Source organism: Microcebus murinus, chromosome 29, assembly GCF_040939455.1.
Source record: "Microcebus murinus isolate Inina chromosome 29, M.murinus_Inina_mat1.0, whole genome shotgun sequence".
Taxonomy (NCBI): domain Eukaryota; kingdom Metazoa; phylum Chordata; class Mammalia; order Primates; family Cheirogaleidae; genus Microcebus; species Microcebus murinus.
Genome location: NC_134132.1, coordinates 14732700 through 14754561, shown reverse-complemented (window position 1 = coordinate 14754561; position 21862 = coordinate 14732700). Strand labels below are relative to the sequence as shown.

General features: G+C 46.6%; 1 protein-coding gene across 4 annotated transcripts in view; it reads right to left on the bottom strand.

Moving 5' to 3' along the window:
- RASGEF1B (RasGEF domain family member 1B) overlaps positions 1–21862 on the bottom strand; it is a 301773-nt gene that overhangs the window by 38871 nt on the left and 241040 nt on the right. The window contains exon 1 of one of the 4 annotated variants that reach the window (XM_075998736.1): positions 11674–11784. The exons of 2 other annotated variants lie outside the window; for them this stretch is intronic. The gene's annotated coding sequence lies outside the window, so the exon portion shown is untranslated. Of the gene's footprint in view, positions 1–11652; positions 11785–21862 lie in introns of those variants that run through there. One more of the 4 variants, XM_075998737.1, reaches the window with a different exon arrangement.

Here is a 21862-nt window from a genome sequence, read left to right as displayed (position 1 = left end):
ACTGGTTTTCCTTGGTGGAAAGAAAGAGAGGCCATCCACCCCTGCCCCCAAGAAAGCCAGAATGTCGTCAAAGTGGGACCTGCAATGGGAAACACCTGAAAGTATGTCTGGTCACTTCCATGAGAGGTTACCTGTCTGGACGTGCTGGCCTCTCTGTGTTAGGAAGTTCTAGATGGTTATAACCACACAGCGTCCTTCACTTAGAGGATGAGGAGTGGGACTCACTCCGCCATGCCCTTGGAGTTGGGATCTTAATTTTTTTATTTTTTATTTTTTTTCTGTTAGGAACCAGGAATTTTCCTTGATTGCAAACAGTTATTGGTTGCTACTGAAATCATTCTCCCCGAAGAACGCTTTTGGGAGCGGGCCGGGCACAATTTGGGAACGCCAGAAAAATCAAGAAGAATGGGTAACGATTCAACGGGACTCTAGAAATCACCTCGTGTCCGGGATTATGAAAGACAGGTTTCATTTCACTTCCTAACTGCAACCGACTAGAGCCGGTTGTCTGAGGTTTGCGGGTGAACGAGAAGGATTTGGAAGCTGCGACTCAGTGGGCACAGGTAGGAGCTAAGTGATCGGCACGTACGTAGGACAGTCACACAAGAAACCAAAGTCCAGGAGCCACCAGGATCTGGTCCGATCTCCTCTTTTTATAAACACAGAGACCCAGGGGGTGTGAAATGACCAAGTTCAAATGACACAGCCACGTGGCCACGGCACATGAACTCCCCTCAATCCTGTCCCTCTCTCCTGCCTTGAGCTTTTTAGCAGTAAGCTCTGACCAACAAAATGGGCAGGGGTCGAAGTTCACTTTCAAGGAATCAGCACAAGGTATTTGCACTGTTTTTTTTTTCTTCTTTTGAGACAAGAGTCTCACTCTGTTGCCCGGGCTATAGTGCCATAGGGTCAGCCTCGCTCACAGCAACCTCAAACTCCTGGCCTCAAGCAATCCTCCTGCCTCAGCCTCCCCAGTAACTGGGACTACAGGCATGCACCACCACGCCCGGCTCATTTTTTCTGTATATATTTTTAGTTGGCTGATTAATTTCTTTCTGTTTTTTAGTAGAGACGGGGTCTTCCGCCCTTGCTCAGGCTGGTTCTGAACTCCTGACTTCGAGAGATCCGCCCGCCTCGGCCTCCCAGAGTGCTGGGATGACAGGCGTGAGCCACCACCGCGCCCGGCCTGAATTTCACTCTTCTTTACCAGAGTGAGTTACCTGCCCTGGCGTCCTGGCTCCCTGAGGACAGGTGTGCACATGTGCTCTGAATCATTTCAGGGGCCAAAGTCACCCTTGCACGTCTGTTATTTTTGGTGTGGTTTAAGGGAAAAGATAGATCAGGAATTAAAGGAGAAACCTGTCATACATATTTGCAACTCTTAATGATTTACCCCAGCAAAATGGTCAAGGTCTGGGCAAGGACTCAGATTTCATGAAGTCCCAATGTTGGTGCTTAATGGCTGTGAATAGCTCTAGAAGTTTACTCCCCTCCACTCGTGGCTGTTATCTGCAATTTTACTCACCCCTTCCGAAATCCTAACAAAACTACCTATCTTGTTTAGAGCAAAGTTCTTCCTAGAGCCGATCACTGTTAGAGCAATGCCAAAAGGCTCTTTCGTATCGTTCTTTGGAAATGTGTGGCCCACTGGACTTCTTTGAGGCGGCACAAAATAGGAACGCTTCGAAAACTCCCTTCCCCCACGAGGCACCAAAAGAAAATAATCCCAACAGCAATGGAAACCCAATCAAGATAAATTAAGATAGGTTATATAGAGCTTCCTGTCCTTGAAAATCAACTGCAAAGAAAAGCGTTTATCACAGGCCATTTTCTGCCTTCAAATCAGCCCAGAGTCCTGTTGCAAATTTGCTGCTTTCATTTTCTTGCAAACGGCAATTGACTGGAGTCACTCGGAGAGACCCCAACCCCCAGAATTCACGCACGATGGTCGAATTTGTCGACCTTAGCATCTTACTCAAGACAGTATCTTGCCAATTCCGTGGGCCCTCCTCTCTTTCTTGGTTGGTTGCAAAAGCTTCTCTCTGCACTTCCACCTGGAAGGTTCTCTCCTGAGCTCCACCAGGTGGAAGGCTCAGAAGATTTCATCGGCTCCCGTTTGCGCAATGTTTTACTGACCACACGTGCCTTTCTGGGTTCTGCAAACACCTCACCTGGCAGGCATGCTCACCCTTTTCTGACCGCATGAGAAGCTAAGGTTTCAGAAAAACCCATAATAACTTGCTTGGGGAGCGAGCGACAGACAGGGGGTAGGGTTTCAAAGCGAGGTCTTCAGATCTCAGGTTAAAAATTTATCACGCTGCTTCGTTTATACTGCAAATGGTCTTCTTTGAACTTCTGCTATTTAATCATAAAATGGAAATCTTGACAGTTCTGTCCTGACTTGTGGGCTATTAGAATAATTTATATGTTTTACATGTTCTACATAAATCCTTGCTCCAAAGACATATGGATACCATGAATTACTCTTTTGAAAAATTCAGGCTGTCAACAGCAATATTTAAGCTACTGACCTTTGCAATCAAAGCATAGGCCCCATCTAGACAAAGAGATTTCAGAGATCCTAATGTGCACTTAAAAAAAAAAATATTTTAGTATCTTTAAAACTGGGATGCATGTAAACAATTGAGTGATTAAAAATGTTTAACAGTCTTTTAAAAGAGATACAAGATAAACAGGGTATCTTACAATGAATGGCATCTTAGATGTAATGAAATACAGTGATATTTTCTCATATGCACTTTATAGATTTCCAGGGAAAAAAATTTTGCAAGACAAATGACCAAGAGAAAAGTCGTGGGTCATAGTATTCATCACTCATTTTCTGGACAATCTCTAACTAAAGTGGCCAGTCTAGCTCTTTTCTGAAGGATCAAGTGCCTAGGTAATAGATACATTTGATAAACGCAGGGGGGGAAAGTCAACAGAATGATACCAACAGTTCTGTCTGCGAAACATAATTTTAAATACCTAAGAAGAGAAACATTGTAGTTTGTTTTCTCTCAAGTGCCCCCTCTCTTAATACAAAAATCGAGAGCTACTTAACTACTTGTTCGGTGCTACTCAGAATTTGATGTCTAGGTCTTTAGCTCTACCTGCTTCTAGTTCTGGGATTGAAAAGCCAGGCCCAGAAGATTAAATATTGGCTTCGTTTTTTTTTTTTGTTAAGAAAATAAATCCAATATCCAGAGTATTGGACGTGAGAATGCAGAGAAAGATTTCTCCCTGGGCACTATTAACTTTAGGAATCGCTTTGCTGATGGTTTCTCCAGGGTAAGAAAGGCTAAGTGGGTAACTCAAAGCTCCCATTCTTTTATTATTATTATTATTATTATTATTATTATTATTATTATTATTATTATTTTCCTATCCATGTGGTTCTGATGCCTTTGTTACCTGCAGCAAACCTTCTTTCCAGCTTCTACGACTCTGTTCTCTGCCTCTGGGGCCCGGTAAACTCTCAGTTAACTCCTGTCTACACTGTGCAACATGACTTTAATACCAGCCTCTCCCATGTCTGCCTCCTTCTTCAGCCAAGACTTTGCCCAGCCCAAGATGCCTACCGATGGGAACGGGGCAGCCCAAAATCTTGCTTAGGAAGAACTGACCCTTCTTCTCCAAGATTAGAACCTGTGACGTTGCAACAAGTGAAGATGCTGGCATTAATCTACCGTTAAGTCAAACTTCAAACCAGTTAATCCCTTTGGGAAAAGGGAGATTTGTACGAGACACGTGAAAAAGCCGATGGCTTTATTCAAATCCTAGCAGCAGGTTAATCTCACAAGCAGATTCTCAGCTCACAAAGTTTCATTCTTAAGCCAGTTCTTCACAACTCAAAATATATTCTACCCAGCCAGCAGCTCTTAACTCTGTAGGGAGGTCACAAATCTCTTCCCACCCCCCTCCCCACTGTCCCCAGAAAAATATAGCGACAAGTTTGCATAAAACTTTGAGGGGCTTCACAGACCCCCCAAATGAAAAATCTTGCGTGCTAACCTAATCCAGAACCTAGACATCATTTCTCTGCCCCAAAGGAGGAGAGCATGGTGGCTCTGAAAGGAACTTTGGGCTGACACATTTAAGACTGGCTCTTTAGAAATAAAAGAATGCTTCTACTGTCATCCTAGCTCTCTGGGAGGCTGAGGCGGGAGGATCGCTCAAGGTCAGGAGTTCGAAACCAGCCTGAGCAAGAGCGAGACCCCGTCTCTACTAAAAATAGAAAGAAATTGGACAACTAAAAAAAAAAAATATATATATATATATATATAGAAACAATTAACCGGACATGGTGGTGCATGCCTATAGTCCCAGCTACTCGGGAGGCTGAGGCAGGAGGATTGCTGGAGACCAGGAGTCTGAGGTTGCTGTGAGCGAGGCTGACGCCACGGCACTCACTCTAGCCTGGGCGACAGACTGAGACTCTGTCTCCAAAAAAAAAAAAATGAATGCTTCTATTTTCAGGTACTGCAAATCAAAATGCATTAAAAAATAATATATTAATAATTATTTTTTTAATTATAAATTTAATTTTTTTTAAATAAGTTCTTTTTTATTTTATTTTTTATTTATTCCTTCATACAGGATAAAGTCAAATAATTATTAAGTCAAATAATAATAATTTAATTATTTATTATTTAATTTCTTTAATTTATTATAATAATAATTATTATTTGGGTTTGGGTGGAACCGTTGACACGGGCTTTTCAAAATTATTTTTTTGCCTAAATTGAGTCAGCCTTTTGGGGTACAGGAGATGCAGTGAGACCATGAGAAACAGATTTGGGTCTTGAAAACAATGAAACCAGGCTGGGGGGAAAAAAAAAAAAGAAAAAAGTTTACAGCCACCAGAATTAGCATACAGATTAATTACAGGTTCTGCTGGAAAACATTCCAGCAGGAAGTACAGACCCGCCTAACTCAGGTACACTCAAGAGGAATGCTCTTTCTTAAAAATGAATCGGGCAAGCTGAAAAGTCAGTTGACAGAGAGGATGCCTTCTAGGGGCAGCCAATTTGGTCATAGAGATTGATGGTGTTCTTCCAGGGACCCCGGAAAAAAAAAAAGTTCGGCCTGACATCATCGACCCAGCACCAAGGAAATCGAGCTCTGGGTGATTTAGGGGCTGGATGGATTTGAAAGGCGTGCCTAATGGCTTCAACCCGGCTCGGCACCAGCTGAATAAGCAGCCTTTTGTTGCACAGACTGTGTTCGAATTAGCCACTGCCTTTGCACACTGTTATTTACGACAAAGCAGGTGTTCCAGGCTAAGGTGGTTTTAGGTGACGACTCAAATTGGAAAAGAGGCTGAGGATGGGAGAAGAAAAAAAAAAAAAAGACAGGGGGTTGTGAACTAAATCGAAAGCTAACCTTCCCACGTCTGCTACAGGTGCTTTGTAAATCTCTCCCAGAATGTCAACTCAGCACTTCCTTTGCACGCAAGAGAATGAGGTAGACAATGTAGGCGTCCAAAAAAAAAAAAAAAAGGTTTTTGTAAAAATCCCTACTTCATCATAAAGTGCTTTGGCAAAATATTTAATAAATGCAATGCCTTTACGTTGACCATGATATTTTAGCTTCTGTTCACATGTGGGGTGTGGGGGGCCCCAATTTAAAAACAAAATGAAGTGGAGGTAGGTAGTGCCTTCCTGCAACAGCTGAACTCTTGGAAGCCTGTCTGTTCAGCGAGGAGAGGTTTGATTTAATATCCCAGAACGACCGGCTCCTCAGTTCTCTCCATGTTCTAGAGAAACTTTGTGATCTGTGGTAAGACGCATCTCCAAGAACTCGTTTCTCTCTTTTTTGCACGTGAAGTGGTGCAGATCGGAACTAGAGAGAGTTTGCATGTTCCAGCCCGACTCCAGCTGGTATATGAAGCACTGCCAGCCTCCTGCCGGTGCTCAGAACACAAACAAGCAGACTGTGTTTGAATCACCGACTGCAGCCTCAAACGGTGTATCCAAACTATGGGATTTGATGGAACCCAGGTGAATGCAAAAAAAAAAAAAGTCAAGTTTCTGACACTGCATTAAAACCTGCCTTGTTTTGAGCATGCCACTATGTAGAAGATTATCTTCTCATTTCTTTCCTTGCCCCGGGGGAAGCTGTAAAAAGCAGAGATTCCTAACAGCATCTCTGGGAAACTGTAGAAATGCCATACCTTTGCTAAACTTGGAAAAAAAAAAAAAAAAAAGAGAGAGAGAGGTATTGTGTTGAGAGAGCAACTCGAATGGACCAACTGAGAATCAACTCACTTCTTTGGCATGTGAACAGATAGTAAGTAACTCCGAGATAAGGACATTCTTTGGAACTGAGTCCCAAAATGCTTAGCAGATTTTGGAGTTAAGGGAGGGAAAAAAAAAAAAAAACCCAAAAAACAACAACAAAAAAAACCAACCAGTATTCTTGAGGAAGATCCTATTTCTCTCCACCCTTGCAAGATCCTATTTCTCTCCACCATGAACCGGAGTTACAGTCATCTGTAGAAACATGAATTCACATTTTGCTGGGTCTGTCCCAAAAGCTAACTTTAAAAATTCTTCACTGATGTCCTAATTGGAGGAGGAAAGGGCTTGGTGACTCATTCGAACAGTTACTATCTCTGGTTTCTCTGGAAGAAGAAAAAAAACGAAGCCAAGACTGGTCATCTTTTGTCTTGGGGGATCTGTTGCTAGCAGTTTATTAAAAACACAAATGGCACCCAATTTTACCATCTGCAACTTCTGTGCAGTTTTCGAGCAAGGACGGCAGGTGGCGTTTTGCTCCTGGTCTTTGAAAGGGCTGGTGGGGGTTTAGGGAAAGCAAAAAAGAAGGGCAACTAGAGTTTTGGGAGGGGGGGAAAAAAAAAGACCGAGAAACTGGTGTTTGTGATCTTAGATAGGGACGCTGCTCAATCATGCTGAACAGGTGGAGACAAACATGAAATTTAAAAAGCCAGCTGGTCTCATTGCCACATGTCTTGGAGGGGAGGGGGTGTCCCTCTCTGATGAGAATTAAATATTTCCTGTTCCCAGAGGAATAGAAATAAATGACCTTCTGAATGGTCCGGGTCATCATCGTGGAATGAAGTGCTGTCTCAGAGAGACAGAACTTTCTGAAATACTGGACATGTCTCTCTTTCCCACTGTCCGAGAAGATAGGAGCTACCGGCCACGAGTGACCACTTAGAGCGCTTAGAAATGTGTGGCTAGCGCCAACAGAGAAACTAAAAATTTTTTTAAAAATTTTGTTTCATTTAAATACACTTAAATTTAAATATCCCCGGGGTGGCTGGTGGTTATCGTACCGAACAACCCAGCTATGAGCAGCTGAATCATCATTTATACATGACAGACCCCAAGCTGAACTTACAGAATACCAAGAGGAGGAGGATGGTTTTTTTTTTATTATTAAAAGGCTTCATTACCAAAAAAAAAAAAAAAAGGGGGGGGGCTTCATTTTTCTACGCCCAATTCATCTCAGCATGAATGAAATGATATTTAATGAGGACGTCTGTTTAAAAAGTAGAGTTTTCTATTTGTATTACATAATACGATTACTGGGATAATTTTAGTTTTGGGCTGCAATCTTGCAAAAACTGTGCTCACTCCTCCATGCCTCTGCCTCTGTTCTTTTTTAGATCAATACAAAGATATTGGCAGTCTAGGAAGTGTTTTCTTTTCCTGCTAGGCTGACGTGTACTTTTTCTCTGTGTGCTAAAGCTAATTTCCATGCCAAGGTTTCCTAACAAAAATCTGAATCGATTGAATGATTTCTAGATATAGACAGACCTTGAAATAATAAACATATAAGCCTAAGGAAAACAAATGAGTGGTCAAAAGAGAAATTAAAAAATTAATAGTAACACTGACTGAATTCAGGCCAAAAAATGTTTCTGAGTCCAACCTTCTTGATAATTAGCAATTTTTTTTTTTTTTTTTTTTTTTTTTTTGGAGACAGAGTCTCACTCTGTTGCCCAGGCTAGAGTGAGTGCAGTGGCATCAGCCTAGCTCACAGCAACCTCAAACTCCTGGGCTCAAGAGATTCTCCTGCCTCAGCCTCCCAAGTAGCTGGGACTACAGGCATGTGCCACCATACCCGGCTCATTTTTTCTATATATTTTTAGTTGGCCAATTAATTTCTTTCTACCTTTATTTTGTTTTCTTTTTAAAAAATTAATATAGTCTTACTTTTTTTTTTTTTTTTACAGTGCTTTACAATCCATCAGATCAATCTTTCTATTTTTAGTAGAGACAGGGTCTCGCTCTTGCTCAGGCTGGTTTCAAACACCAGACCTCGAGCGATCCTCCCGCCTCGGCCTCCCAGAGTGCTGGGATCACAAGCGTGAGCCACCGCGCCCGGCCATAATTAGCAATTTTTAATATACTGAGAGGAAAACAAAACCAAAAAGCAATTCAAGAACATATTAACTCTCTACATCAATTCATCGATTAAAAGAAATTTCACTATTCTCTGTTTCCAGGTACCCAGAAAGGAGCTGAACATCTAACAGCAGTTCATTTTATCTTTCATTTGTCCACCCTTAAGACAGGGTGCAGATGCATAAAGTGAGAGTCAGCAAAATAAAGCAGTGACTATAGAGCTAAAAGGGAAATCATCTAGTTCAACTTTTCTCCCATCCATTTTACAGACAGTGCAGTTCTAGGGTGAGAATAAGGACTGCTTAGGGCTCTCTCTCTCTCTCTCTGCTTAGGGCTCAGCCAGAACCTAGCTCTCCTCATTTCTAGGGCAGAAATCGGCCCACAGCTCCTAGACTACCACATCTGTCATTTTAGGTTAAGCAAAGGTTGCATAGATCTGATTCTTGTAGATTTACCCGGAGAACCAAAGAAAGAACAACTTACAGTTCTGGAAAAGTGAAAAGGGGGTGGACAAGCAATGCCTTACGTTAACCCCTGACCATTAAAAACTCCATGAAACTTAACCTGCATCTGCGACAGTACAATTCGCCACTGTAAGACATCACGGCATGTTTTGATAGCTTTTCCATTTATCATTTGTGGCATCAGAGTTAAGATTCTCTGTCCCTACTCCAGAAGATTCTTCTCTCAAGTAAGGGGGAACACCTTCCTTATCTTCCACCTTCTTCCCAAAGAGGGGCTCTCTTTGGGGCGACCCAGAAGTTTCTTCCCAGTCCATTCTTCTACAAAGCCTTTGGAAACGGATAAAGCTGACCCCACACTTAGCTTGAACGCACAGGCACCTGCCCCAGCTTTGCGTTTCAATTTTCTTACCATTTCTTTTCCCCTCATTGACAGGTATCACTCAACTGGCTTAATCTGGTCTATTGCACTCCACTAAAATTTCTAACCAGAAGTTAATTTTAGATTATAAGAATGAAATATTAATAATAGCATAGAAATATGTATTATTATGATAAATAATAAATACTTACAAAAATTAATATATATATATAGGATGCTAAGCTAGCAGAGGGGAGACAATGTAAATGCTTCCTGGTGATTGTCCCCTCCAAAAGACAGTACGGTGCCCAAGTTACCAGGTGTGGTTAGTATCCAATAAAATATCCAGTGGAGCCCATAAAATGGGGCAAGACTAAAAAATGCACCATGGGGAGAAATAAATCCTGAGACTTTAACACTCCATTAGACAACTGCAAAAAGTGCAAGGCCAGCACGCTCAGCAGCCAGGAATATTGTCACCTCCATGAAAACAAAGGATTGGCCGGCAGGCACAGGAAGGGTGCCAACAAGAAACTTGCTAATCAGCGGCTGATCTTCCTGTCTTCGCGCCAGACAAAAATCTACTTGAAAAGGCACAATAGAACACTCTTGATCGATCCTGATGTCTGTCGAAACTGCCCTAAATCTTCATTGGCCCCACCACTACCCACCCCCACCATTAAAAAAAATTAAATTAGCATTAATGATAGGGGTTTGACAAGCTGCCATTCTTCTTTTTTTTTCTGATATGAAAACCTCCACAGTCAAGAGTTTTTATTTTTATTCCTTTTTTTTTTTTTTTAGAAATCAATCTTATATTTGCACAAAACCTCGTTGGACCAGTTATTTCCTCCCAAATCTCCAATCAGGTGTATATATATATATACACACACACACACACACTCTGCTTCATCGTAAATGTCCTTGTTTCTTACCACCGTGGTTCAACTACGTTTTAAACGAAGGCATCCCGTGCCAAGAAGCGCTGGCTACTGTTTTCAGGAGGAAAAGAATAAATCACTCACCCCCGCCTGAGTGTGACTGTACCAGACATCACCCGAGAGAATGACATCCTGATCTCTGGACTCTTCCCCTTTATGCAGCACGAGGATCGGTGACCCTCCCAGGGCCACCAGCGGTCATCCGGGCTAAATATAGATCCACACACACCAGCAGTTCTGGCAGTCATCACGTGGGGCTGCTGACAGGGGACTCCTTGGAGACGATTTCGGCCCAAACACACACACACACACACACACAGACACACACACACACACGCATTTCTGGGCATGTTCATTTTATGCACACTATATCCACTGGACTCACCAGCAAAGAGGGACATATCTATTAATACGTTTGGAGGAGGAAACCGGCTGTGTAGACCGTCTTCTTGTGCTATGCACCACACTGGTGCACACTCTGCACTGTCAGGGCACTTAGCTACCTTGCTTTTGCTGCAACTGAGCCCCGCTGGTTTGCAGGAAGGTGGGAAGCAATATGTAAATAGTGCACACACGCGCACCCCCTAGCCCCTGTGTTTGACTTTTCTCTCCTGCACAGCTCTGAAGCCCTCCCCCAAGACCCCTTTCCCCGGAAAGAGGAGCCACCCGGACGCTGACCCTGGGCAAGGCTCCCAGGTCAGTTTCACCTGGACAGGTGACCCGAGGCGAGTCACCTGAGCTCAGGCACAGAGCGAGTTTGCCAGGTAGGCCGAGAGATGACAAGAAGCATCATCACCCGGTCAGCGGGGAGGGCCTGACTCTTGTTGTTCTCTAGTCCCTTCCTGTGAGCCAGACCTCAGATCACAGGGCACCCACAACAAAAACAGACCCCGTGCGAGCACACGCATACCCACACACACATGCACACACGCACACAAGCATGCACACATATGCACACACGCACATAAACATGCACACACACATGCAAACACACATGCACTCACATGCAAACACACATACACACACATGTGCGCGCACGCGCACTCATGCACATGCACACACACAAAACCAGTCCAGAAGTCCGGGGAAAACGACCCAGGTACGTGCGGACAGGTAAGAAACGACGAAGAAAGGACGCCCTCTCTATCCGAACTCGGGCAAACCCTCAGCAACTACCGGGAGCTCCAAACAGGAGGCCGGGCTGCGGGACAGGGGACCAGCGGCGAGGCCACCCCGCCTGCACCTGCCGGGTCCCCGCACCTGTCCGGGCCCAGGTGGGCCCAGGTAACCCCAGGTGGGCCCAGGTAACCCCAGGTGGGCCCAGGTAGCCCCAGGTGGGCCGAGGTGCCCGCAGCGGCCGGGCAGGGGCGTCCCCGGTCCCCGGCTCCCCCACCCCCCGGGTCCCCGCGGTCGCCCGCCCGGGTCTCCGCCGGCTCGGGGCGCACCGCGGCCGGGCGCAGCCTGCACCCCGCTCGGGTCCCTCCCGGCACGCCTGCCCGGCCCGGGGCGCCTACCGCGGATGGCCAGGTCCTCACCTCCCGGCGGCTGCCGCGCGCAGGGACGCGCGCACGGACCCGGAGCGAGCGCGGGAAGACGAGCGCGGCGCCCGCCCGCCCCGCCGGCCTCCGTGTTTATACTGAAACTCCGGCCGCCGCGCTGCGCACGCCCCTGCCCCGAGCACCGCCCACCCGGCGGGCCACGCCCACCGCGCCGGCGCCGGCCAACCGCGGCGCGGCTCAGCGCCCCCGCCACGCCCCCCGCCCCCGCCCACAGCCGCAGACCCCGCCTACACTGGGGCGCGGACCAACCGCGGTGCAGCTCATCACCCCGCCCCGCCTACCGCCCACCGCAGCAGGCCCCGCCCACCTGAAGACGCGGACCAACCGCGGTGCAGCTCATCACCCTGCCCCGCCTACTGCCCACAGCAGCAGGCCCCGCCCACTCGAAGGCGCGGACCAACCACGGTGCAGCTCAACGCCCCCGCCCACCCCGCCGACGCCAGCCAACCGCGGTGCAGCTCACCGCCCCCGCCCCCGCCCGCCGACGCCGGTCCCGCCCACCTGTAGGCGCGGACCAACCGCGGCGCAGCTCCACGCCCACCGCCCCGCCCCCGCCTGCACCGCCCCGCCCCCGCCTGCACCGCCCCGCCCCCGCCGCCCGGGACGCCCGCGCAGGTCCTTGCAGGGCGGGGACTCCCGCAGCGCGCCTGCCCTGAGCCCGCCCGCCGGAGATCGCCCGCCCGCCGGAGATCGCCCGCCCGCCGGAGATCGCCCGCCCGAGCCCGCCCACGCTGCGGAGGCCGGTGCAGGGCTGCGCCCGCTGCGACTGCGTGCACCTGCCCTGGCTGCTGTGCAGCCGTGTGTGTGTGTGTGTGTGTGTGTGTGTGTGTGTGTGTGCGTGCATTCACCTGCGTGCACCTGCCCTGGCTGCTGTGCAGCCGTGTGTGTGTGTGTGTGTGTGTGTGTGTGTGTGCATTCACCTGCGTGCACCTGCCCTGGCTGCTGTGCAGCCGTGTGTGTGTGTGTGTGTGCATGTGTGTGTGTGTGTGTGTGTGTGTTCATTCACCTGCGTGCACCTGCCCGGGCTACTGTGCAGCCGTGTGTGCATGTGTGTGTGTGTGTTCATTCACCTGCCTGCACCTGCCCGGGCTGCTGTGCATTTGTGTGTGTGTGTGTGTGTGTGTGTGCATTCACCTGCCTGCACTTGCTTGGGCTGCTGTGCAGTTGTGTGTGTGTGTGTGCATGTGTGTGTGTGTTCATTCACCTGCCTGCACCTGCCCGGGCTGCTGTGCACTCGTGTGTGTGCATGTGTCTGTGTGTGTGTGTGTGTGTCCATGCACCTGCCTGCACCTGCCCGGACTGCTGTGCACTCGTGTGTGTGCATGTGTCTGTGTGTGTTCAGTCCCCTGCCTGCACCTGTGCGGACCGGCCGTGCTCGTTATGCACCACCTGCTGCCCCAAGGCTGAGCTCCAATGCTGCTGTCCGTGCAGTGCGCGGGCCCTGCAGAAGGAGCTCACAGGAGCCGCAGGACACCTGCTCCGCAAGCACTACTGGGGCCTGAGAGCCAGGCCCCGGGGCGACCCCCTGGCGGCACGGTGGGCTGGTCCCTGCGGCTGTGAGGCTCAGTCTCCAGGGGGACAACCGTTCAGCAAACCGTCACCCCAGCAAAATGTAAACTGACGGATTCCGGAAGCTTCTGGAAGCAGAAGAACCTGCTCTGTGAAATGTGATTCTGGAGGCCAGGTGGGGAGGCTCCTGGGTCCCCCGGCAGGGCTGTGTTGTCGTGGTAACCACAGGCTCACCCTCTCATGGCATGCTTGGTATCTATTTTAGGAAAAAGGTAAAAACCTCAGTAGTTCCCCTTGTACGGGTTAAAAGAGGCTGGAGGGAAGGAATGATGGAACCAAATAAGGAAAAGAGGACGCTCGTGGGAAGAAAAAAAAGGTATAGTCAGGAGACTGTCCGGCCAGCTACCGTGTTTCCCCGAAAATAAGCCCTCCCCATAAATAAGCCCCAGCAGGATGTCTGAGCACGTGCGCAATAGAAGCCCTACCCTGAAAATCAGCCCTAGTGATGGGCGTGGCTATGAAAATCAGCCCTGGTGATGGGCGTGGCCATGAAAAATCAGCCCTGGTGGTGGGCGTGGCTATGAAAATCAGCCCTAGTGATGGGCGTGGCTATGAAAATCAGCCCTAGTGGTGGGCGTGGCTATGGAAATCAGCCCTAGTGATGGGCGTGGCTATGAAAACCAGCCCTGGTGGTGGGCGTGGCTATGAAAATCAGCCCTAGTGACGGGCGTGGCTGCACAGCGCATCTGCACAACCCATGCGTGTCATCACGGAGCGGGAAAGAACACGAGCAGCCCTTCTCATCCGCCCCGTGAGAGCTCTAGGGCTCGACAGGAGAGATCGGGGCCGGTGACTGTAAAGGAAACAGAGTCGCAAGACATTCGGGATGGGATTCGGGGTCTGGAGAGTGAGGATGATGTTCCAGAAGATGACGACTTCACTGTGTTTGAATCGATGCAGATGGTTGTGTCGTACTTTAAAAAAATAACACATCCCCTGACAATAAGCCCTAGGGTGTCTTCTTGAGGAAACATAAATATAAGACCCTGTCTTATTTTCAGGGAAACACGGTATGTGGCCTTGAGTAGGTGCAGTACCTTTTCTGAGCTTCAGTTTTCTCATAGTCTTTTTGAAAATTTAGACAATTATTTGAAGAAAGCATCGTGCTAATACTAAAGAAGATATTCTGTTGTAGCATGCCATTGCTAGATATGAACAGAAGTGCAAGGCATCATTTCCTTGTCTATGTAAAGCTCTCTTATCATAAGTTAGTAACAGTATATAGACTAAATGTTTACAATATAGGGAACTGTAAATAAATATATCAGTTTGTTGGTTTTTTTTTTTTTTTTTTTTCGCCTTTGGTCTTTCACAGGAGTATTATTGTCTTTGTGGAGTTGACTAATTACTAAAAACAAAAAGATCCTGTAATGGATTTCAACTACAATAAAATCATAGTGGTGTATACCAAATAAAGTCAAATACATACATACATACAAAAAAAAAAAAAAACAATGCTATTCCCCTGCCTGTCCTATAGGGCTGTAATTAGGATTATTGACAGGGAGGAATCTTTTTTTGTTCCAGGCCCTCACCCCTTTCTGGGGAGGGGTCACCCTGAAACTCACTTTGCCTGTTCTTAGCCGATGGCTCCTCTCATTTCCTTCCTTTTCTTCCTCTTTATGCCATGCTCCCTCCTTCCCTTCCAGAAATGGGACTTCCCCAGACTCTGTAATTCACTCCCAGCGATCTGAGCCTTTGGCTGAAGCTTCACTTCTCTGAAGTTTCAATGAGAAGCCACAGGCCAAGGGAGCCTGGTGGGGGTTGTGCTGGTTGGGGGGTTTTTCAAAGTCAGTTTTCCATCCTGATTCTATAACGAACAAGCCACAGGATGGTGGGCAAGTTTCTTAATGCTCTTGAGAGGTTCTGCTCTCGTAGCAAGAGGTTAAAAGGGTGGGACTAAGTCAAGATTTCCTTTTGGGTTTTTTGTTGTTGTTGTTGTTGTTTTTGTTGTTATTTTGAGACAGAGTCTCCCTCTGTCACCCGGGCTAGAGTGAGTGCCGTGGCGTCAGCCTCGCTCACAGCAACCTCCAACACCTGGCCTAAAGCGATCCTCCTGCCTCAGCCTCCCTCCCAAGGATCTGGGACTACAGGCATGCGCCACCATGCCCGGCTGATTTTTTCTTTTCTTTTTTTTTTTTTTTTTGAGACAGAGTCTCACTCTGTTGCCCAGGCTAGAGTGAATGCCGTGGCGTCAGCCTCGCTCACAGCAACCTCAAAATCCTGGCCTCAAGCGATCCTCCTGCCTCAGCCTCCTCCCGAGTAGCCGGGACTACAGGCATGCGCCACCACACCCAGCTCATTTTTTCTATATATATATTAGTTGGTCAATTAATTTCTTTCTATTTATAGTAGAGACGGGGGTCTCTCGCTCTTGCTCAGGCTGGTCTCGAACTCCTGACCTCGAGCGATCCTCCCGCCTCGGCCTCCCGGAGTGCTGGGATGACAGGCCTGAGCCACCAAGCCCGGCCTAACAGCAATTATTTATTCAGTGCTTACCATGGGCTAGGCATTCCTTCCTTCACTCATTTATCCAGCCAGCACAGATTTATCTCGAGCTTTTTGTGTGCCAGACGCCATGGTACACGTTGGAAACGAAATCCAGTGGGAAAACAACTACAGCGACAACAGTGGCGAACTCTGCTCTTATGTAACTTATACTCCAGTGTGGGGAGTATAACAATGCAATATAAGTGAATAATAATAAGTCAAATATACAGTCTGTCCAGTGGCGATCAGTCCTACAGAGAAAACAACAGTGAAGCACTGAAGGGCTATAGGGAGTGGTGGTGACTGCGGTTTTAAATATGGAGGTGGGAGAAGCCTTCTCTGAGCAACATTATTCCCAACTCGTGTCATGTCTCCTCATCTTTTCAATACCCTAGGAAGGGCCGGGTGCGGCGGCTCACGCCCGTAATCCCAGCACTCTGGGAGGCCGAGGCGGGAGGATCGCTCGAGGTCAGGAGTTCGAGACCAGCCCGAGCAAGAGCGAGACCCCCGTCTCTACTAAAAACAGAAACAAATTAGCTGGACAACTAAACATATACATAGAAAAAACGAGCCGGGCGTGGCGGCTCACGCCTGTAGTCCCAGCTACTCAGGAGGCTGAGGCAGGAGGATCGCTTGAGCCCAGGAGTTGGAGGTTGGTGTGAGCGAGGCTGATGCCACGGCACTCACTCTGGCCTGGGCAACAAAGCGAGACTCTCTCTCAAAATAATAATAATAATAATTGCTGTTACCGTCCTGTCTGAATCATTATCATGAAAAACTATTCTTTCCATTGTCTACTTTTCATAGTTTTCTTTATGGTCTCCTGACCCCATTGGCTCAACGTCTCTCTCTCTGTAAGTAGATGTTGGTAGGCTCCATGGTGCCAGTCCAGTTGGTGCACATGAAGCCTTGCACCAACTTGCATGGGTAGTTCCCCACCCCAGCATTAAACAGCAGCCCCCTGCGTTGGCCGTACCTGTGCTAATCATGGTTTTTCTTTTCCAGCCCTCTTGAAGCTCAGATGCACGAAATTAGAGCAATCGTCGTGGCTGATGCACGTAACGCCCTCTTTCTTTTATTTTAGCCACTTTCGTCTCTCCCACCTGGAATTCCAGGTTTTCGCCGCACAGTATCTGGCATGAGCTTTTCAATCCACCTTTCACGGACAAGCGTGGCATTGTTTTCTGAGAGTGTCGCATGACTGTGTTTACCCGAATGCCATTGTGCAACCGTCTCATTCTGTTTGTCGTCGTTTTCCCTGCAGCTCAGACTTCTGACCATCTATCCGTGTTGATATATGTTGATATGGTTCACTCTTTTTCACCCACCCCACGGTTGAGTGTCTCACCAAATCTGCATTACATTTTTTTTTGCTTCCATAATCTTTCATCCTGAACAAAACACCCTGAGGGTGAGGCACGATCATTTCCATTTCTAGGAAGAAGGAATGAGGTTTTTGGAAGGTAAGCAACTCGCCAAGGCCGCTTAGCTGGAGAAACTATGAATTTTAAACCCATGTATCTCTGATTCCAATTCTCCTGTCTTCCCACCTCATAAAATGGATTCAATCGCTCACTGCGACATTTATAAAATAATGTTTAAAACTAGCAGATATGTGCATTTAAATTAAACTAGAGGCCAGTCGTCGCCCTGCAAAGCAATGTTATTTGTCTCAAAGACACAAGTTTAACACTATGATTTGTGGTTTATAATGTCCTTAAAATACTTGATACATGAAAATCTCACGAAGCATAACCGTCTTCAAATATTTAAAACTTGTCATATTGAAGAGGGAGGAAGAGACCGGGCGCGGTGGCCTCACGCCTGTCATCCCAGCACTCTGGGAGGCCGAGGCGGGAGGATCGCTGGAGGTCAGGAGTTCGAGACCAGCCTGAGCAAGAGTGAGACCCCCATCTCTACTAAAAATAGAAAGAAATTAATTGGGCAACTAAAAATATATAGAGAAAAAAATGAGCCGGGCATGGTGGCGCATGCCTGTGGTCCCAGCTACTCGGGAGGAGGCTGAGGCAGGAGGATCGCTTGAGCCCAGGAGTCTGAGGTTGCTGTGAGCGAGGCTGACGCCACGGCACTCACCCTAGCCCGGGCGACAGAGTGAGACTCTGTCTCAAAAAAAAAAAAAAAAAAAAAAAGAGAGGATGGAGGAGACAGAGGCCAGATAGGTCTAAAGAGGGAAAGGTCTAAGCTGTAAGACAAACAGCAGCCTTGAAGTCCCCTCTTTCTGAATGTCAAAGGTCTTTATAAAATGGCCAAATAACTCCCCCCAAACCACTTGCATATTTTCTCTTGCATTTATTTTCTCAACGTTACTGTGGAACGTGGAGACAGGTAGTTCGAGGTTATGCCTTCTTACTCCCGTTTATAAACAGAGGAAAACAAAGGCCTGGGGCACATTTGACCTGGACCACAGCACTGGCCTTCTACTCTTCTAGGCCAACGAACACGAAGCCACTCTGCATAGCTTACGATGCACGCTGCCTCTCTTTGTAGCTTGACACACCATTGGGGTCTTAGGCCAGTGAAACCTGCCCCCCTGCAGAGCTTAGAGAAAATCCCTTATTTTTCCCCTTGCTATTATTGAGTATGCTTCTTTCTTGACTTCCCTTTCCTCCTCATCGGAGGGCCTAGAGCGAAAAGTGGGAAGGAGATCTCTTGGCCAGCTTTGGTTTCATACATTCTTCCTGCTTCTAGCCTGAGCAGAAAGAAGTCCTGCCCACGGGCCAGTCTGGCTTACGAGGGGACCATATTGGAACTTCGTAGTGATAAAAAAAAAAAAAAAAAAAAGTATGTGTGTGTTTGGCGTCCACCTGTGTACGGTTCATATCCCCGAAACTTGTTGGGAAGAATGACCAAGGCAAGAAGCACAGGTTTGGATACTCAAGACTCTGAGTTCCTGCTCAATGCCATCAATCCCTTTTTTATTTATTTATTTATTTTTTTGGAGACAGAGTCTCGCTCTGTCGCCCGGGCTAGAGTGAGTGCCGTGGCATCAGCCTCGCTCACAGCAACCTTCAACTCCTGGGCTCAAGCGATCCTCCTGCATCAGCCTCCTCCCGAGTAGCTGGGACTACAGGCATGTGCCACCACGCCCAGCTAATTCTTTCTATATATATATGTTAGTTGGCCAATTAATTTCTTTCTATTTATAGTAGAGACGGGGGTCTACCTCTTGCTCAGGCTGGTTTCGAACTCCTGACCTCGAGCGGTCCTCCCGCCTCGGCCTCCCTGAGTGCTAGGATGACAGGCAGGAGCCACCTCGCCCGGCCTCCATCAATCCCTTCAAAACTATAAAATGAGCCCTGCCACTTAGAAGGAATCTCAGCGATGAAACAAATAATAGAGTCACCGTGGGAATGGTTGTCTCAACCATACTTCCACTATTTGTTATAGTTCACGATGTTCTTTCACATTCATGATCTCATTCACAGAGAGAACATTGGGTCTGGGAGGGTCATTCAGTTCTGACAGTGGTCATTAAAGAAGCCCTATGTTTTCTCCTCTTCCGGGATCACTAAAAATATTACAGATAGCCATGCATTCAACCGGGCGCGGTGGCTCACGCCTGTCATCCCAGCACTCTAGGAGGCCAAGGTGGGCGGATCACTCAAGGTCAGGAGTTCGAGACCAGCCTGAGCAAGAGCAAGACCACCCGTCTCTACTAAAAATAGAAAGTAATTGGCCAACTAAAAATATATATAGAAAATATTAGCCGGGCATGGTGGCGCATGCCTGTAGTCCCAGCTGCTCTGGAGGCTGAGGCAGGAGGATCGCTTGAGCCCAGGAGGCTGAGGTTGCTGTGAGCGAGGCTGATGCCACGGCACTGTAGCCCCGGCAACAGAGTGACACTCTGTCTCAAAAAAAAAAAAAAAAGCATTAAAAAAATAATAATAAAATAAAAAAGATAGCCATGCATTTAGACCTGCTGAGAAGACACTCCTAAATAGAAGGGAAATGAGAGGAGATAATTCCAGGAAGTCTCTTTCTTTCACATTTCCATGTGATTGTTTGTCACTATCACTTTTTATCTCCCCGGGCCCCAAAGTTGTACACAAGAATGTCACGACCACATGGGAAATTCCACAATGGATGCAGTAGGCTTAAAAGTCCCCTAAGAAGACCTAAAAAATTACTTAAGTCCTCACTTATAGACAAGAACTGTTGAAAGGCAACTTTATTACTTTGCCTTTAATAATCATTCTTATTTTACTCCTTTGCCAATACTTATTTACTCTTAACAGAGTAATTATTCACAACATCCTCAGGAGGAAAACTGATAATGAGAAATGTTATAACTTGGCCTGACCACAAGGTCATAAGACAGTAGTCCTCTTCATTGATTACATAGCTCTTAGTCACTCGTGTTTGCTGCACTAACAGAAATATTTAGCAATATTAAACACGCATCATTTTGATTAGATGCACCGCTTTTTTGAGTAAAAACTTATGTTTAACATGAATTTATCTAGATACATATACTTCCTCCTGCAAAATCCTTATAGTAAATATAAGCATATTTCTCTATCTGTAATTTCTCTCTCTAGTACCGTGTTTCCCCGAAAATAAGACCTCCCCATCAAACAAGCCCCAGCAGGATGTCTAGGCACGTGCACAATAGAAGCTGTACCCCGAAAATCAGCCCTAGTGATGGGCGTGGCTATGAAAAATCAGCCCTGGTGATGGGCGTGGCTATGAAAATCAGCCCTGGTGATGGGCGTGGCCATGAAAATCAGCCCTGGTGATGGGCGTGGCCATGAAAATCAGCCCTGGTCGTGGGCGTGGCTATGAAAATCAGCCCTGGTCATGGGCGTGGCTATGAAAATCAGCCCTGGTGACAGGCGTGGCTGCACAGCGCATCTGCACAACCCATGCCTGTCGTTGCAGAGCGGGAAAGAACACGAGCAGCCCTTCTCATCCGCCCCGTGAGAGCTCTAGTGCTGGACAGGAGAGATCGGGGCTGGTGGCTCTAAAGGAAACAGAGTCGCAAGACATTCAGGATGGGATTCGGGGTCTGGAGAGTGAGGATGATGTTCCAGAAGAAGACGCCTTCACTCTGTTTGAATCAATGTAGACTGTTGCACCGCACTTAAAAAAAATAACACATCCCCTGAAAATAAGCCCTGGGGTGTCTTCTGGAGGAAAAATAAATAGAAGACCCTGTCTTATTTTTCGGGGAAACACGGTAGATCTCATCTGGCTTCTTCCAAATGAGTTGACCTTATAATGAATTAATAACAGGTTTTCCTATTTCAGACTCGTATAGCCTTTAATGTTAAGTTCGATTACTTTGCTAGAAATACCCTCGGTTTTGACTAATTACTAATCTATGTCTAACACTTTCAGTAGGAATTGAGAAAGGAAAAAAATTGAATAATAGAATAATCAAATTATAGAGCTGGGAAAAATATGAATGATCATCTCTTTTAATCTTTCCCCATTCCTGTGCCACCAACCAAAGCATTTTTGAAATGAGGAAATCAAGTCCCAGAGATATTAAATGATCTATCCCGGACCAACGAGGTAATAGCACAGTTGTGCTAACCAAAGAGCCCGGATAATGAGTCCAGGACTTCAAACACTACATGATTTTACTTCCTAATTATTCCTGCAGGAGTTGATCAATAAGTGCTGCTTTGACATTACAGAAGTATAATTTGTTTTCAAATATTGATGACAAATGTTCCCCATTAAATATCTCTTGATGAAATAATAAAGCAGAATTCTCTAGGTATTACTAATGTGTTTTATGAGCATTCTCTAAATGTTGCTAATATATTTATTATCTCATTTAATATTCAAAGTAGTAAAATAGTAAACCTTTTAGTTGCTTTACCATTAAAGTAACCATAGTCTGATATATCCATCAGACTTTATAAGGTATATCCAAGAAATTACATGCATCAAGAAAACTTCTCTAATTAGTATGTAATATTTTCATCATGAAAGCATATACCTAAAGGTATTGTCTATTTGTTATAATAAAATAGTTGTATGATCTGCTCCATTTGTTTTTGTGTAAAAAAATATGTTTGGCATTATGCTTTTTCTCCCAAAGTGCTGGGATTACAGGTGTGAGCCGCTGTGCCCAGAC